Source organism: Perognathus longimembris, chromosome 23 (assembly GCF_023159225.1).
Source record: "Perognathus longimembris pacificus isolate PPM17 chromosome 23, ASM2315922v1, whole genome shotgun sequence".
NCBI lineage: Eukaryota > Metazoa > Chordata > Mammalia > Rodentia > Heteromyidae > Perognathus > Perognathus longimembris.
This window is the reverse complement of record NC_063183.1, coordinates 20,660,310-20,676,061: the sequence shown is the minus strand read 5'-3', so window position 1 is coordinate 20,676,061 and position 15,752 is coordinate 20,660,310.

Here is a 15,752-nt window from a genome sequence, read left to right as displayed (position 1 = left end):
TTGTAGCTGATTTAAGGTTTAGAAGATGACCTGCTTTGTGTATGCAGGTAAACGTAGGGAGGTGCTACAGGAGATGTACACGGTGAAACTCAGCCCAGGTTGATCTCTCCAGGTGATTGAAGACTCCGGGCAGGATTTCAAATGATGTGGATGTTAACTAAAATGTCAAACCTCTTAGATGCTAACCTTCCCCTTAGGTTTGAGGCGGGGGGTGGGGGTGGGAGGAATGTGTGGGAATAGAAGAATTTGAGGGCTGTAAATGAGGACATGGAGTTGGGAGGAGATTTATGAATGCCTCCTGCCCTCACCCCTTAAGGGAAGAAAGGCCAAGGAAAGAGGCTGAAGCTTTAGCCTTTCCCTTTCTCTGTCATGTTCTTCCCCCTGCTGCTGAATGCACTACAAGCTGGACCTTTCCTCTGGTTATTTCTTTTTTGCCCATTCTAGTCTTTCCTTGAATGAAGGGGGGGTACAGTGGAGAGAAATATTGAAAACACAAATACAAAAAAAGGGGGGGGAGGGAAGAAAGTGAAAAAAAAAAAACCAGTGTTTACCTAAAGTAGTGGAAAATATTCCAAGAGGAAAATGTATGTAGAGATTTGAAGCCATTTTCAGGCCTCCTTATGGTATATATACAGACCCTAGCACTCAGAGGAATGTAGGCAGGAATGTTCTATTGGGTCGAATTTCAGTAGAGGTGCACCATTGTGCCTCGTAAGGAGAAGCTTGGGGCATGGGCTACTGTTCTGAATGCTTTATCAGTCTATGGCCATACCACCCTGAACGCGCCCGCTCTCGTCTGAGTTCCTTATCAGTTTCTTATTTTATGGGTCAGGTGGGGACTGTGTAGAGAGGTATTCAGTTGAGTCCAACTCCTAGGGAGGCAAGTTTTGCCTTTTGTCTATACTCTGGTGTATAGACAATGCCATGGGCAGGGCGTTGGGAGAATGCCCAGGGAGAATGCAAGGTAGACAGTAAAACACTGGTAGGGTATCAACTTCCTTGGCAGGTCTCTTGCCGTCTCCCTATCACTGTTGATGTGATTGAGTCCCAGAGGAGCTGGAAGGGATCAGTGCCCCTTCCCACCCTGAGAGGGTGCAGGAGGCACAAGATGGCTTCCTTCACATGCAGGTCAATGAGTTGCTTCTTAGGGGGAGTTAGAGCTTCTCCTTCCCCGGGCTCCTATTTCTCCTTATCTTGAGCTCTGCATCCTCTCATTTCCCCAATGTAAAGAGGAGGGGAAAAAAAATTTTAAGTCCCATAGTGTCTGTCCACTTCCACGTTTCACTGTAGAGAGAAGACAGCGAAAGAAGACAGCCGGAAGCTCTAGGAGGGGGATGATGTGGAAACAGGAAGAAGATAAGAGATCAGTCACCACAGCAAAGGAGAAGTGGAGGCATGAGCCTCCAGGACTCCCTGGAGGTCCAAGGGCCCCCAAGATGTTTCCCCAAACCAGTTCTGTTTCCAGAACATCTGGGGAATCTGTAGAAAGTCGAGAAAAGGAGAGGAGTGGGGAGGACACACATTTGTGTGAGAAATTCTGGAACCTTCCCTGATATTTTGACTCTTTCACTAGAAGTCACCTGAAGACACTGAGTCCCAGACAAATAAAAATAGAAAATTAAAAGAAAGAGGGGGAAGGGGGAAGGCAAGATCTAAGATAGGATTGGCAGCTTTTTAATTTAACCTAGTCTAACATCTCTTTGCATGATTGTGTCATTTGATTGATTACAGAAGCGGGGGGTGGGGAGGAGAAAGGCGCTCTCAAAAGGAATAATTTGACCTTAGAATCTGATCAATATTCCTCTCATTTTAAATGTTTTCTTGGCTCCTCACGGTAAAAACAGTGTTCCCTCTAAAAACGGCTTGAGGTCTCAGAAGCCACCTCAACTTCACACAGCCCTCTGTGTTCCTGGAAGCAGTGTGTGCCAAACGAAAAGTTCAAGCCCACCGGAGGCTTGAACCACACACCTCTCCTTTTGCTGAGGGTAGGTAACGCCAGTCCAGAAACCTGTGACTTGCCAAATAGACCTTTGGTATCATTGTCCTGTCCCGAAGAACACGACACTGTCCATCATGGGAGGTACTGCAAAATGTCTGTACTCTTTCTGTAGACTGCTACAAACTACAGGAGCTCATTCTCTGGCGTGAGTGCCATTTCCTATCCACTGAGCAACCACCTTCCAGGTCCTCATTCTTTCTTCCATCTGAGAAAAATCATCTTCAGATTATCACATATAATATATATATATACATATTATATATGCTAATCCTAATAAAGCCACAACAATGAGCCGTTTTTCAAAGGGGAGATTCATAGATCACCAGGAATGTGGGTTGAGGCACTTGGGGGTCTTGCACTTGGCTCCCATTCTTTGGGGAGATTAATGTTGTCACTTCTGAAATCATTAGGCTTACAAATGGATCAAGGGACCTCATCCTGCAAGCTTTGAGCTATGCCCCCCTGTAGAGACACCTCTGGGATCCCCCTGGAACGCTCCCAAAAGCCTGCCTTGCATCTGCTCCCCCTGGAACATTTGTCTCCTACTTTCCTTACCTTCCATTCTGATGCTGAGCACTCTTCAGCCTCTTTGAGGTGCCCAGAACAAGGATGCTCTGTCTCACAACGACTAAACCCAACTCTCTCCAAAACCAACTCTCTCCGTCTCTTTTCAGGAAAAGAGAGCAGATCACGAAAGCTAAAAAGACAATACCCCACCCCCACCCCCAACACACTCACACACACACTCCCAGTCCTCTGTCTTTTCCCCTTTCCAAGGTGTTACTGTGGTTGAGTTCAACGACCCAAGAATCTTGCGTAAAGTGTACGGAAATCCATCTCCAGGGAAGGACCACTGGTGCCACTCCTCAAATCCCCCAGTATAGATGGAACTTCAGGGTCTGCATTCTCCCTACTTTGGGACATTGGGATATGCCATTGTACAGGGAGTAGAGACTCTAGGTTTTCATGGAACCTTTATTCAGGGGCTTGCCCTTGGTGTCTTTTTCTTAGGGGGCCTTGTGCTCTCACTTGGCTTTTTTTTTGCTCAAAGCGAGTGCTCTACCACTTGAGCCACAACTCCACTTCTGTTGATCTCTTTTTGAAATATGGACGCTTGCTTCATTTTATTTTATTTTTCTTCTAGCTAGCTCCCCATGAAGAGCTGCTTTCTATTTTTTCACTACCTTTCGTCAAGTGTTCCAGAGCACTTTGGTTCTGCTCATTTCTTCTTGAGAAACCAAACTCTGAGATCCACAGCATTTTGTCTGCCATGCTGTCATAGGAGTCATGGGTCAAATGATTTTGTGCATGTAGTTGAGACCAGCAACTTGCTCTGCTGGCATGGGTTGGCAAGCAGTATTCAAGAAAGGGTCATTGAGAGAACTCCTGAAATCTCGGCCTTATAGTTGGACTGTCTTCATTGCCCCCATGGTCATGCTTGAGAATTCTTTTTCCTCTGAGGGAAAAAAAAAAAAGGAAAATTGTTTTCTTGCTCTCTTTCCTTCCAGTTGGGCCCTATGATCTAAGATTTTTGTCAGGTGTTTTATCTCCTCCAAACTTTAAACATTATTCCTCCATTGCCCTTTGGAGGAAGATTAAAAAGGATCCCATTTTGTGCAAACTTTTATTGGAGTCAAGATAATCATTGCACAGCAGGTGGCTCTGTGTGGTGTGAACTTGGAGGAGTGTAGTTAGTTGTGAGGTAGGCCTTTTGCCTTCATTTGGGCTTTACAGATTTGCCCTGGCGGGGTGTGTGTGTGTGTGTGTGTGTGTGTATGGTCATAAGATCTGCCACGTTCTGGGAACTGTCTCTCTGCCCGGCCCCCCCCCCCCCCCACCGCAAGTGTCTTTGAGAATGACTAGGTATTTGTACTCTTCTTGGCTTGTATTGTAAGCATCTTTGTGATACAGCTTTTCAAGACCTTTTTTCTACGATATCCCAAAAGAGATCCACATGGTGGGGGGGTGGGTGGATTAGCATTAAGTTGCGCTTATCAGGAAGGACCCAGAGACAACCATTAGTCGGCAAAAGTGTTGTGTTGGCACACAGGTCAGTGTTCACTCTTGGCTGTTATTTCTGGAAAAAATACTATGTAGTCTCCCAAACTTTGTGATCCTGTGTCCTCATGGCAAAGACGGGCCTACAGCTACCCAACCATACCATCTCCAAGGATAAAAGGTTCTTTGTTGGGTAGGCAGCCCAGAGCACTGCTTTGTAACCGCAGTGTAGGTGGCTTGCCACACGTTTGTCCATCCTCCAGCTAACACCTCCTTGTGGTGTGGCTTCTTTTCCCAGTGTATCCATAAATAAAGTTTTATTGGAAGACAGCCCATTCATGCTTCTTAAAACAACTCTTTTGGGGGAATTGTCATAAGAAATGTTTGAAGCTTATAAAGCCTACGGTTGGGAAGTTGGCCTACCGTGGACTAAATGACCACAAGGGCCAGTGGAAGGAAAAGGCGGGTGGGAGATGAGATGGGGGTGGAGCAGAAAGCAGGATGGTCACACTTCGCTGCAAGTGGTCATGTTGGACCTACTTAAGATGATGGCATTTAAGCAGTTCCTTTTCAAAGGCTGGTGAGTAACCAGAGCCCGCTCCCTGCCGAGTCCTTGGGGAGCTTTGTATAGGTGATCCATCAACCTCTTTGAAGAGGATCTACTGTCTCACCAGACAGTGTCTGGCTCACACTTCATCTCACAGGGGAAAGAAGCCAACTTCTGACTCTCTAAGGAGTTGGTCTGGGTCACTGCCCTGCCGCCCTCCTAGCCAGAAGCACAGTGTTTGTTGTCATCCCCGAAGAGGGGCTAAGAAAGCCCTTGAGAGTCCCGGTGGCACTGGGCAGCTCTGCAGCCAGAGTTCTACTTTTCAATCCAGGATTCAGAACCCACACTTTGTACACACTATGTGGACTTAAGTGGGTTGTAGAAAACCTCTACATGCATGCCAAAGGACGCGAGGGGCATGCTTCAGCGAGCAAGAGAGTCCTGGTTTTCTTCAGATTCTCAACAGGATCTCAAAACAGGAAAATAGGTAGAGCTGAAATTTCAGCACTAAACCTCTCATTTCATCTTTACTATTCCCACCCCTCCTCTAGGGGGAAATCTAAGGTTCCGGTGCCACAATTTTGGGATGGAATACTTGAAGTGGGAATGCTGGGAGAATGCCACACACTCATTGGTGTGACATTTTCTGACTGCCTGCTGGAGGCAGACAAAACAACACCCTAGCAATTGCTGCTCTTGTCACCTGTTGCTTTCTGCATGACACTGAGCAACACCCCTTTACTCCTCTGACCTTCATGGACCTCAGCCATGAAATGAGGGGTTCACCTTATGGTGTCCCAGAGTCCCTTCAGCAACTCGAAACTTAAGACAGTTGTCTTTATTTATTTATTTATTTATTTATTTATTTATTTATTTATTTATTTATTTATTTATTTTGGCCAGTCCTGGGGCTTGGACTCAGGGCCTGAGCACTGTCCCTGCCTTCTTTTTGCTCAAGGCTAGCACTCTGCCACTTGAGCCACAGCGCCACTTCTGGCCATTTTCTGTATATGTGGTGCTGGGGAATCGAACCCAGGGCCTCATGTATACAAGGCAAGCACTCTTGCCACTAGGCCATATCCCCAGCCCTTATTAATTAATTTTTGTTGACAAGGTGTTGTGCAAAAGGGGTACAGTTACATAATAGGGCAGTGTATACATTTCTTGTGATATCTTATACCCTCATTTTTCTTTCCCTTCCCTAGATCAGGTAGGCATATTTACAATACCCAGTGTACCAAAAACATAATACAGTAGCCACGTGGCCTACGCCACAGGAAATTCACCTAGAACTTTAAATATAACATCAACAGTAGAGTTTGCTTATCCTTGTCTTATAAGATCATACCTATATAGCTTTTGAGCTATTGTGATCCACTGAGAGGTCTATTTTAGACCTTTTTATGTTTAGTAGTTGTTTGGTTTTAGTTACATAATGTAAGGTCGCTGATCCACACCTGTGGGAAATACCATTTGACAAGATTTTTGTTTCGCAGACCTTGTCTCTAGTGTCCCCCACCCCACCTTAACAGTCATATATCAAGGAGATCATGCCCCTTTGTTTTCTGTGTTCTAGGCTTGTCTCACTTAACGTTATTTGTTCAAGTTCTGACCATTTCCCTGCGAATACCAATATTTTATCATTTCTATTCGCTACGTAGTATTCCATTGTGTATAGGTACCACATTTTTGAGGGTTCATTCATCTATAGAGGGGCATCTGGGTTGTTTCCATATTTTGGCTATTGTGAATTGTGCAGTGATAAACATGGATATCCTGAGACCTGTTGTTCAGGATAGATGCCTAGGAGTGGTGGTATGGCTGGGTCCTAGGGTCATTCTATGTTGAGTTTTTTGAGACCTTCCATACTGTTCTCCAAAGTAGTTGTACTAATTTGCACTCCCACCAACAGTGGAGAAGGGTTCCTCTTTCCCTGCACCCCCTCCAGCATTTGTTGTTGCCTGAGTATAGGCCATTCTAACTGGAGTGAGGTGGTATCTCAGGGTTGTTTTTATTTGCATTTCCTTTAAAGACAGTTGTCTTTGAAAGCAGGATGAAAGCATGCTAGGTGCTTGTATCAATCAAAGAGGAATGGAAATGGTATTTTGGGGCCTAATGATTGTTGCCCTGGCTTTCATCTTAATTATTGACCTGGGCAAATGTGATGTTCAGAAAAGCTGTAGGGTAAAGGAGCCTGGAGGAAGAATTCAAGAAAACCTGCTGGCTCAGACACTGGGCCTCCACCCTTTCCCCTGTTCCAAGCTCTAGGCTCAAGGTTGCCAGGTTTTGTTGCAAGGGCCTGGCCGTTTGCTTACCGAGTCATCTGTATCCCCACACAGCTAGTGCCTGAGTCAGAAGAGAACCTTGCTCGTGTTTTGTAGACTTGCACAGTCAGTGATGGGCTGTGTGCAGGGTCTGCATTTCCTCATCACACTAGGCTCTTAGGCAAGTCCACAAGGCCACTAAAGCCCACAGGAGCAGCCCTGCGCCCTTGGACTTCAGCCTCTGAACCACCTTGCAGGCGCCTTTATGCTGGACACTGGGGGAAAGGGAGGTGGGAACACCAGAAATGCATAGCCATGCTATGGGTTGTTGCGGCGGGCGGCAACCCCATCCAGCGAGGAAAGACGACCACCACACGAGGATCCTTCTCAATCACACTTTATTGAAGAGCTGCTTGGTTGAGGGAGAGCTGAAGCGAGGGGCGCCAAAAAGCCAAAAACGCCTGCTTATATACAGTTGGGTGAGCATGGGTTGTTCCCTGATTGGTCTGTGACCGGTTGCTACTAGCAACCACCATGGGATTGGCTGGGACTAGAACTCACTTGCGCATGCGCGGTTTAGGCGCGTAAGTCCGTTAGGCTTTGCCGTATATGGAGTTGTTTACCACTAAGGCTGCAAGGAAGTAGGCGCCATCTTGTAATGGCCTTGTTGCCGGCTTCCCGCAGGTTGTGTCAGTAGCACTGCCATCTCATCAATAATAAGTGACCATGATAATAGTAATGTATTCCCTAGTTATCTTAGGGGTTAACACTATTTCTGAACACCACCTCCAAGGTGGCCTTTAGTACGTAGCACTCCTCATTCTCACTTAAGACAAACACCAATCAGAAGGATATGGGTGGGCAGGTTCCATTTGGGAAAAGGCAGTAGGGGCTCCTGATAGTGCTAGCTGTCTTCACCCAGGCAGGGCCCAGCCAATCCAGGATGCCAAAGGCAGGTGAGAAGCGATACTGTAATGTGCCACAACTTTTCTGTAAGGAGCTCGAAAGGGGAGACAGAAAGGCGAACAGAGGCGAACAGGGACAAGGAAAGCACTACTTCCTAGGATTGCCATATATGCCATGCCCAGGCCAGAGGGACATATATCTTAGGGCCATATTATAGAGGCCATGGGCTTACAAAAATAATAATGATAATAAACAAATACAGTCTGATAAAAAAAATGCCAAGAATTTCAAAGGAGTATAAAGCAAAAGTTCCCCCTTTGCTTTCCATCTGTCCTACAGAAACCACAACCACAACCACCTTTTATTTACACATGTATATAGACATGTGCCTCTCAGTTTCCACTCAGATTTTTCCTTTGTTGGCGTGTGTGTGTGTGTGTGTGTGTGTGTGAATATTGGGGCTTGAATTCATGGACTCACATGCTTGCTCATGGTTGGCACTCTACTACCTGAGCCACAACTTGCATAAGACACTTCTGTAATATCTCTTATTTTCAAGTATTTTAAACAGCTTGATTGATTTAATTTTTAAAATATAACTAATGTAATTTATAAAACAAGAGGAGATAAAAATATTACCACTAGCAAAAAAAATTTTTTTTGAACTTGCTAAGTTTTTGCATGTAAGAAAAAGAAAAAAAGAACAGTGACTAATACCCCACTGCAGCAAGCACTGTCCATGTCTTGTTTAATCATCTCCTCTCTGGAAATGAGTGAATACCAGCACTACTGTGGCCTGGGAGGAATGGGAACGATGCTGCTTTTATCTATTGTGAAAGCTGCTACGAACATGGGTGCACACATATCTCTTCAAGACTCTGCATCCAATTCTTTCAAATCTATTTATCTACCCATCTATCTCTTTATCTATCTATAATAGTCCAATGATTGACTTTTTCAAGAACTATAATAGTTCATTGGTTTTTATTGCTGATTAATATGCCATTGTCTGGATACACTCTTATTTTGTGTATCCATTTGGTATGACCTAAATGCAGACTCATGGGTAGACTTATTTGTAAATGTAATGACAATGATGGAGGGCAGACTCTTTAAGGATTGATGTCTTTCTCTTCAGACTAGACTAATATTCTGGAGGCGTTACTTTCCACAGGAACAGGAAGCGATAGAACCAGGTCCCTTGCATGTCCATCTTCTCTCCTACACATAGTGGGAGCTGTCACCTGTGCTCTTGTCATGTGATGACGCCTCACCCCATATAGCCCCATCCCCCACACCATATTTCACTTTCTCGGCCTTCAAAACCATAAGTCCAAACAAGGCTTTCTCTTGTATAAATGACCTAGGCTTGGGTCATTCTGTTAGAGCAAAAGACAATGAACAAAGACAGCATTTTTTTTCTTTTTAATCTGCCAGTTAATGAACATTTGGGCTGTTCTTACTCTTTGGCCACAAGGAGTAATGCTGCTTTGGTCATTCACCTAGTCTCTGTGCCTACAAATGTGTTTTCCCAGATTTCTACCAATGTGTGAGATTTCTCAGTCACACGGTAAATCTATGCTCAATTATTGTTTTTAAAGAAAGCAAGACCATGGGTGTTCAGAAGTGGGTGTATCATCTTGCATTTCTATGCAATGTATGAACACGTAGGTGGGTCCCATTTCTCAAGTGTCCCCTGTCAGCACTTACAATGTTTTGTCTTGCCAGCTGAAAGTCTTGAAAGTGTAGGCAAAACCCCTGGATGCTCCCCTGCTAACTTCATGGAGGCTTAAGGACTGAAGGCATGGAGCCAGGGAGACCTGTCCTTTAGGGCTATCTTTGCCTTGAGGGCAGTATTTGTTCCCCACCCCCCCCACCCCGCCATTAATTAAAATGCATCCACCTCCCAAATCAATGATTTCATGATGGCACAATCAGGATCATAGCATCACTGAATTTCTGCTGCAGTAGCTAATTGATGAGAATTCATCTCGAATGAGACACAAACCAGGCGCTAAGATGCAGAAAAGCTCAGTGCCAAAAGCTCTGCCTTCTTGCTTCACATCTTGTTTCCTACTCCAAAGGACACTGAATATGCTTAGTCAAAAATAAGGCCGCCTAGCTGGACACCCAGTGGCTCAGGCCTGCTAGCTACTCAGGGGGCTGAGATTTGAGGATTGTGGTTCCAAGGCAGCCTGGGCAGGAATGTCCATGAGACTCTTGTCTCCAATGAACGACCAAAAAAGCTGGAAGTGAAGCTGTGGCTCAAATGGTAGCGTGCTAGCCTTGAGCACAAAAAGCTCAGGGACAGTGCCCAGGCCCTGAGTTCAAGCCCCAGGATGGGCACACATGGGGGGTTGGGGGCAGTGGAAGAGGAGAGACAGAGACAGAGACAGATACAAAGAGAGATCCTCTGGCCCCAAACAGAACCGTAAAAGTAATAGCAAAAATTCCAGGACTTGTAACTAACATTCTTTAGGAACTGTCACCCCCCTGGGTCAGGTGGCAATGTCTTTAATCTAGCTTCTGTACCCCACTTACCCTAGTTCTTGTTTCTGAACACCTTTTGGTGCACAGACTTAGACCCCCTCCTGCTTTAGCTAGAGCTTTGCCTGGCAGGTTCAGCAGGAAAATTGCTGCGTTTTTAAGAGTAGCAGCGCCACCTTGCTGCCAACTTAGGAAATGTAGTCACATCTTTGGACTATGACCATAATAAGCCTTAGGTCTAAAATGGGGACATTATACGGGATAATGGACAAAGATAGTTTAGCAGTTCTGGTTATATGTGTGGACTGGCTGGTGATTATCTCAGTTCTGGTTCTCCTGGATTCCTAAGGAAGACAGTATTTCTGTGCTCTCTTGAGCAGAGCAATTTTGTTCCCAGTTGGTTTCCAATTCACTGTGCTCTGGGGTGCAGATGATTAGAAATAATTATCCTCATTTGGGGATGATTCCACAGGTCTCTGCTCTTCCTTGGGTGGGGAGGGTGGAATGGCGCTCCAGTCCTTTGCCATGAAGATGTTACCAATCAGCCCTGCTTTCCCTGGAACCCAGAGTGGTTGCAAAGTGACTGTGGAGAGAGAACGGCTTAGAAACCATGACAGTTCCACATTGGAAGCAGAGGTCCCAGGCAAACACAGTGTAAGTACTTGTTGCAAATATGCTTGTAGTTGACTGAAAATGGGTGGTCTTGCAATGAGAACAAAAGCATTAGCCTTTGGGGTTTGAAGTACTTTCTGATACTGCCTCTGAGAAATTACTATCCCCAGATCCAGTCTACGGGACTGAGTTCACCCTTAGAGACAGAAAGCCTTACTTACCTTTTTTTTTTTCCTTAAAAGACCTTGTGATCTCATCTTGCATTTAAGGTTCTCTTTGCTTTCCCCCACTGCTCATGCCTACCTGCTAACCTAACTATCATTCAGGAGCTCCTTTTATGTAAAGAAGCTTGAGGATTCGTATTTTGTGGTCTGTATTTGATAAGCAGGATTTAGAATCACCCCTAGTGACTTATACAGAAATCACACCCATCAATTTGTGAAACACTTGTGAAATGCTAGAGAAATATTAACTGATTAGAGGACAACAGTATTCATTCCGGACAGCATCCTTAGCCCAAAGGCTTAAGGGGATGGGATTTTTTTTTCCACTGGACAGTTTCTGCAAGTATAATCTGGTCTCCCTCAAAGCTGAGCACACCCCTGAGACCTGTCCGAGTATTTGGCTGTGCCATGGACTTCTTCACCAACTCAAAGTATCCCTCACTTCCTTTCTTCCACTCCACTTGTTTGGTAGTATGTTCCTCTGCGGCGGGCGGCAACTCCGTCCAGCGAGGAAAGACGACCACCACACGAGGATCCTTCTCAATCGCACTTTATTGAAGAGCTGCTTGGTTGAGGGAGAGCTGAAGCGAGAGGCGCCAAAAAGCCAAAAACGCCTGCTTATATACAGTTGGGTGAGCATGGGTCGTTCCCTGATTGGTCTGTGACCGGTTGCTACTAGCAACCGCCACGGGATTGGCTGGGACTAGAACTCACTTGCGCATGCGCGGGGTTTAGGCGCGTAAGTCCGTTAGGCTTTGCCGTTTATGGAGTTGTTTACCACTAAGGCTGCAAGGAAGTAGGCGCCATCTTGTAATGGCGTTGTTGCCGGCTTCCCGCATTCCTCCATACCAGGCTATAGTTTACATCTATACTGTATCTTTACTGTAATGGGGTCCCCGAAGGGAGAGGACCACAATGTAATGGGGGAGGGGGAATCCCCCATCCCTCCAAGAGTCCACCACTCAGAGACAGTCTCAAGTAAAAAGATGGATTTATTGGGGAAGTATATTGACCAGCCAGGGTCACAGCCCAGACTGGGGGGGCTGGGTCGGGTTATAAAGTCAAACACCACATGGTCAAGCTTGCCACACGCAGGTGGCCAATGAGGTTACAACACTTACAGAGCATGCCAGGTCACACGCAGGTGGCCAATGGAGTTACAATCTGCCTCATAGCAACCGTTTGAACCAACCTATCATTTTAGACTTGGCGCATGGATTTGGCGGGGCTCACATGACGCAGGCAGATACGCCTACTCAGGGGAAGGCACAGGCTTAACTTTGATCGCTCCACTACTCAGGTGGTCAAGCAGTTTACACAATCTTATCACAGGCAAGGGGAACTGAATAGGGTGGGGGAGATCTCAGTGAAGATGGAGTCGGCTTCTGCTCTCTTTAACTAATCTGAGATGGAGTCAATCTGACTCCCCAACAGCCAATGATGGCTGACCTCCATATTACATATACCTCAAAAAAAAAAATTGAGGGGAAAGCCTTGGTTCTGCCATTTAAAACTCTGAAGAGAGACTTGCATTTTTTTCTTTTTCATAACAATCTTTCAAAAATTTGAAGAGGAGCTTATAATTTTATTGCAAAATTTCTCCCCAGAGAAGCTGACCCAATCCTTACCATCACCTTGTAACCTGATGTGGTTTTTGTAATGGAGACCCCCCCCAAGGGAGGGGATCACAATGTAACGTGGTCAGAGGGTGGGGGGATCCCCCATCCCTTCAAGAGTCCACCACTGTAAGTGAACTGAACACCTCCGTAGGGGGGCGGGGGGGAAGGGAAAGGGGGAGGAGGGAAGGGGGTATGAGGCACAAGGTAACAAACTGTACAAGAAATGTATCTAGCGCCTAACGTATGAAACTGTAACCTTTCTGTACATCAGTTTGATAATAAAAATTTGAAGAAAAAAAAAAGAGTCCACCACTCAGAGACAGTCTCAAGTAAAAAGATGGATTTATTGGGGAAGTAAAAAGTATACTGACTGGCCAGGGTCACGGCCCAGACTCGGGAGCTGGAAGTACAACTGTAAAAAGCAGTCTGGCCAGCCAGAGCCACAGCCCGGACTCGGGAGCTGGGACCGCGCGCCCCAGGCCACGCACAGGGTGGGGTTATAAGGCAAACATCGCCGTCAAACTTGCCACACGCAGGTGGCCAATGAGGATACAGCACTTACAGAGCATGCTAGGCCGCACGCAGGTGGCCAATAGAGTTGCAGTCTGTCTCATAGTATCTGTTTGGACCAACCTATCATTCAACTTAGAATTGGCGCATAGGTTTGACATCAGTTGGTTACGCTCACTCTGGAGGGCACATGGATTCGACTTCAGGTGGATATGCCTACCCATGGGGAGGGCACAGGTTCCCTTGAACCTTCCAGGCCTCAGGTGGTCAATTTACATAACTTACCATAATAAAGGGGAGCTTCCCTGGATAGGGTGGGGGAGAACTTAGTGAAGATGGAGTTGGCTTCCGCTCTAATCTGAGCTGGAGTCTATCTGACCCCCCCTCCACAGTTAATGATGGCACTGGCCAGATCTGACCTCCCTATTAGAGTTTTCAGACTCTTCACCCTCCTGGTTACTCTCCCAAAAGCCCTTTGTCCACCATGTAAGCTTATAGAATGCCCCCATCCCCAGACATAAGATCTGCCCTTTGGGGCTGGGAATATGGCCTAGTGGCAAATATGCTTGCCTCATATACATGAAGCCTTGGGTTCGATTCCCCAGCACCACATATTTTGAAAATGGCCAGAAGTGGCGCTGTGGCTCAAGAGGTAGAGTGCTAGCCTTGAGCAAAAAAGAAGTCAGGGACAGTGCTCAGGCCCTGAGTCCAAGGCCCAGGACTGGCAAAAAAAAAAAAAAAAAGATCTGCCCCTTGGCAATGTGACTCCACCCTTGGCTGATGATACCCGAGGGGCAGGAGGAGCACCTCCCACCTTAGTTGCATGAAGGTTTAAAGACCCCCTGAGAGAAAGCTCCAGAGCCAATTCCTTTACTCCTCTGTGGGAACTTGACCTTGCCTTTCCTGCGGGCAATAAACTCTTTTGCTCTACTTGACTTTGTCTAAGGTCTGTGGTTTTCTGGGATAATTTTCCTTTCACATCACAGTGTCCTCTGGTAAACCGGTGCAGCCTGGCCTTGGAAATAGCATTTCTGAGATGACCCGACGACAGTTGCAACAAACCCTGTGACTCTCCGGATATTGCTTATTTCCAAGTGGAATTTTCAGACCCCAGGAACAGACTGGAGGAGTTTCATGTGTGGACACCTATCAAGTCTAGGGTCATGGTGAAGTACAGAGAAAGGAGATTTACTCGGTGGCCCGTGGCATGTTATGGAAAAGACAGTACTTCAGTAAGGCTTGGGTATGGATATTTTGCCTTATGTTAGATCGGAGGGGCTAGGGGGCCCAGGCTGAGAAGGTATTCACAGCCAGAACAAACCCAAGAAACAGGCAAGCTCAGAGGAGGTCTGGGGAGAAGGGGTGGCCAGAGGTGACAGCAGAAATAGGCCAAGGTCTCAGAATTCCTTGGGTTACAAAAAGCATTGTTGACACCTGGCAGGTGATCCACTCCTTCCAGGCTTTCAAAATAGTCCCAGGGCTGCAGAGAAGGCTCTGGGGCAAAGGTCACAGATAGGATGTAAAGGAGGCTGCGAGGCCAGCCTTCCCCCCGCCCCCCTCAGTTAACCCACAGGCCCAAATAAGAAGTCATTGCTTCCCAGCAAAAAGCAGCTTTCACGAAGCCCTTTCATTAGTAGCTCCATACCTGGGTATTTATTCGGGAGAAATGTAAACCCATTGCCACGAATGTTCCTGGGAGCTTTATGCATAAGAGCTAAAAGCTAGAAACAACCCAGGTGCTTATTAACTGGCTAAAGAATAAGCAACTTTTATACTGTACACACAATGAGCTTCTAATCATCTTTATCATCAACCTCAAACTACTGATACTGGATAACATACCTGGCTAAATCCCCAAAGCATTACACAAAATGAGAAGCTGACACACTGACACTCTGACACTCTGATTCTCTTTCTTTTACATTCACTGCTCCGCCGCCCTAACACCCCCCCCCCCAAAGTGAAACTATGAGGATTGAAATGACATTTGGAGTTTCTAGGATTTGGGATAGAAAGGAGGATTGAGAAGCAAGGGGTATAAGAAGACTTTAAAGGTGGTGGGAATATTCTATAGATTAATGTGCTTATTATGTAACTAGATGAGCCTGTATCCTAAGAAGGGTATTCTTAATAGACCCATGTGTGTTCCCCAGTGTGAGTCAAGAAACATCATTTCTGCAGTTTATTTGCTGAAAATAGCTTCCATTTAGCCACAGGATGCTAAAAGTCCAGGTCAAAGATAGATAGGTAGGTAGATAGATAGATAGATAGATAGATAGATAGATAGATAGATAGATAGATAGATAGATAGATAAAGATAGATCAAGCAATATGAGAATGAAGCTCTTATGAAGAAGCACAAGAAATGGGGGCTGGGAATATGTATAGAGCACTTACTTAGCTAGCATTCACAAGGCCTGGGGTTTGGTGCTCAACACAAAAAACAAAACAAAACAAAACAAAAAAACTCATGATAACTAAATGCAGTGGAAACTTAGAGTGAGTATTGGCTTCTTAAATAAAACTCAATTACTAAGAACATTTGGGAGAAGCATTTGGTAAAATTTAATATGGCTAATAGGAATA